Source organism: Artibeus jamaicensis, unplaced genomic scaffold (assembly GCF_021234435.1).
Source record: "Artibeus jamaicensis isolate MK-2021 breed Jamaican fruit bat unplaced genomic scaffold, CSHL_Jam_final contig_548, whole genome shotgun sequence".
Taxonomy (NCBI): domain Eukaryota; kingdom Metazoa; phylum Chordata; class Mammalia; order Chiroptera; family Phyllostomidae; genus Artibeus; species Artibeus jamaicensis.
Window position 1 is genome coordinate 2681219 of NW_026521883.1, and position 3650 is coordinate 2684868.

The 3650-nt window shown below is 44.7% G+C and overlaps 1 non-coding gene across 1 annotated transcript; it reads left to right on the top strand.

The window, feature by feature from the left end:
- The first annotated feature begins 3339 nt into the window (after window positions 1-3339).
- On the top strand, window positions 3340-3446 carry LOC119057137 (U6 spliceosomal RNA). The gene has a single exon (XR_005084005.2). It is a non-coding gene; the product is annotated as a U6 spliceosomal RNA (small nuclear RNA).
- The last annotated feature ends 204 nt before the right edge of the window (window positions 3447-3650 follow it).

Below are 3650 nucleotides of genomic sequence, written 5' to 3' on the forward strand. Positions count from 1 at the left end.
GGACAGAATTAGAATCGAGTCCCAATCCCCAACTGTGCCTTCCACCTTGCTGCCTACGTCCTTCCCGGGGTAGAGGGGGAACTCCTGAAGGGTAGAAACCGCCTCCTCCCCATCCTTTCCCCCAGCCCTCTTTGTAACCTGATGCTTTAGGTGCTGCAGACTTGGGGCAAGTCCCTCCAGGCTTGAGTTCTAGACAGACTTCCTTTCATGTGTCAGATTCACAATGCTCAGGGGGAAAAAAAGCAAAAGGATGGAAAAAAATTGAAAACAAAATACCCAGGAATCACTTTGTTAGCTTTTCACTCTGGTGACAAACACAAACCTGTTAGGGAAACAAGTTGCATAGTGTAAAATGTTTAATATTCCTTTCATTTCAAAAGTTTATATGTAGCCTTTGATCAATTCATGATAAGCAGGTCCCTTTTCAAACTGTTCCAACCTAGGATAAACTAATAGAAATTTTAAATTTTGAGTACTATACATTTTGGAGACTGGGAGAAAAGGTTCTGCTGCTGCTGCTGCTGGTTTCTGTGTGTGTGAGAGTTCTCTCCAAAAATAGTCTCTTGGCAAATAATTAGCATGGACTTTTCCTCCGCCTTTGTGTCCGAAGAAGGGTGGGAGTGTGCTTAGTATTGTCTGTCACCTTATGGTTTTTCATTTATACTAACAGGGTGCGACTGGCTTCCTCCCCACCCTGCAGTTGTCAGGATGTGTTGGGAAGCTGGGTCTTCTGTTGGAGCAAGACAGAAAACAAGTATATTACTACTTCACCCCTAATACTGTCTCCTGGAAGCACCAGCCATCAGTGAGCACAGTTCATATTTCCCCCGCCTGCACCCACATCCACCTCCATCTCTGCTTGATCTCTGAAAACAGTTGATTCCCCGTGAGCTTTGCACTAGGTGTAACCATCTTCTGGTTCTGAGGCTGTCATCAAACAAACTGCCAGGAAGAGTCTGGGGAGTTTTGTGCTGTTTTGCTCTTCGGTACGTTTCTCAGAAGCAGCTAGCACTGTTACTGTCCTGAGACCCACAAGAGGTTTTCTGTTTTCAGCCTCTAGGACCTCCTTAGGTTCTAATAGTAGTACTGTGTGCTGTCAGCGGCTGCGGTGACAGTGGAGAAAGTGCCTTTTTCTTTTTCCTTTGTTGCCTTTTGTTTTCAATAGTCAAGGCAAGTTAATTTTCTCACAATCTTCAATTTTACTGAGGGATTTATTATATCTGCAGTGATCCATTTGGATAGGAAAAGAAACATTCATTTTAGAATTGTCCAGTTTTTATACTTCTCCTTTGGAAGTATATACATGCACACTGAGTAATTTTAAGGCAATGAGAAGTAAATGTAGTTTTCTGGATTACACTGTGTTTCTCTAGCTGAATTGACTCATTTATTATCCCATTCACAAAAAATGATCGTGCCCCTATAGTACACAGTCTCAAAAGAATAGGCTGTTCTAAGCATTCTTAGGAACATAATCCTCCTGATCCTGCAGTTGATGGCAGCCCTCCCCCAAACTCATGAACAATCCAAGATGTTAAATCTACCCATTTGCGCTCTGTGGCCACCACACCACCTCCTTAGGAGGGTGGGCAGCCACGGGAGTGCACTGGCTCCCTCGGGACCACCAGAGGATAAAGTGCACGGACAGGAAAAGGTAGGTGTTCCTGTTTAAAGAGTATAATCCGTTCACGGCTTCTCAGTCCAGGGTTCAAAAGCTGACCTTAGTTCTCGGGCTAATATGAATATGGGCTAACTAACTAGTAAAAAATCAAGCCCAAGAACCAGTGCAGATGGAGGCTTCTACATTTTCACCTAACTTCTTACTCCCCCACCCTTTAGTTGATGCCATACTGACTGAAAAGGGGTTTTTTTAGATGTGTATTGTAAGAATCCAAGAACCTTGCTGCTAGACAAAAGTCATTCCCTAAAATGTATTAGATTGGGAAATGCATGGCCGAGATGTTGGGACTACATGCAGAATTGAGGTGAGCCAGTGTGTGGATGGGAGAAAGTACTGGCAAACATGAGGAAGGCCGGAGACTTGGTGCCTGATGGTCGTGGTCTGACAGTGTAGACATTTCAGAAAAGTTGGCCCAGAAGCTGCTTCTGAGAAAGGGGAATAGAGTGACACCGGTCTGGTCCCAGCATCCCTTCCATCGAAGCCCTTTGAAAGCTGCATTTATCCCTGTAGGTTCCCCACAACCTAGTTCAGTCTGAGTCCTGCCTAATCTGCCACTATCTTCAGTAAAATTTCTGTCAGAGCAACTGCCTGCTATTCACCTGAGAATAAACTGCATGCATTTTAGTTACCGTGGTGGTCGCCCGTTGTTTTTGTCTGCCTAACAAATTACTTATTTACTGGCCCCGAAATGCAGATAATCTGCAATGGCTATTAAGTATAATCTGGTGGCACATGGCGTCATGTGAGCATGGAGCCATCTGTGGCCAAACTCCATCCTCCTGCAACGCAGATGATGTCCGTCTGCTACAGGAGAGAAGGCGGTTCACACCCACGGGCAGGTGAGCGCTCTGGGGAGCTGAACAAACGCCACCCCTGGGCTTCCCGGTTACACTTACTAGTTTAAACTATTTTGAGATGGGTTTCTGTTTCTGGAATCCAGATGAGTTCAAATTAGTAATCACTGGCCAAAAAATAACCTCATGTCCCTGATGGAAGTTCTGCCTTTGAGGGCAGTGCCTTATAAAGCCTTCAATCCTCTCAAAATTAGTAAATGCTTGTGAGCCCCTGTCCTAGTCCATTCATGTAACCCATTTCGCTGTAGCAAAAAGAAGCAAACCGGGTGGCTTGCAAACATTTCTCTCAGTTCTGGGGGCTGGGAAGTCCAAGGTCATGGCACCAGCAGATTAGGTGTCTGGGGAGAGCCCCCGTCTCACTACCGGCTGTCTTCTTACTGCAACCTCATGTGGCAGAAGGCACAAGGGGTCTCTATGGGGTCCCTTTTATAAGGATGCTACTCCCATTCATGAGGGCTGTACCTTCATGACCTAATCACCTCCAACTGTGTCATTGGGAATTAGGTCTCAACATCTGAATTTGGGGAGATCTATTCAGTTCACAACACCACCATTAACAATGTTACCTTGATAGTTGCACTGGATTCATTTTGCCTTGATTGGGGCTTGATTACAGGTCTTTGGACTGACTCACTGGCAAATTCTTTAAAGGTAAGGAGCATACCTTCATTATCATTGGACCTTCCCCAGAGCATCACATCATAGGTGCATAAAGTTACTGAATTACATACATCTGGACTAGCACTACAATGCTAGGTGCTAGAAATGGTCACGAATTTAAAAAATATAAAAATCCTTGCTTTTGTGCTCACTTCGGCAACACATACACTAAGACTGGAACGATACAGAGGAGATTAGCATGGCCCCTGTGCAAGGAGGACACACAGGTTCGTGAAGTGTTGTATTTTTTCTTAATCTTGGGCAAAGACTTGACACACCCCAGGCCTACCTCCTCATCTTTTAAATGGGGTGATTAAGGTAGCCTGGTGCTGGAACAGAATAAACTCTCAATAAATGGAAGTTGCTAGTGGAACCCCCCCCCCAAAAAATTATTGCTTTTCATGGAGTTTTCATTTCAGTAGGAAAACTATGTGTTCAAAATTCATGGAAATTGC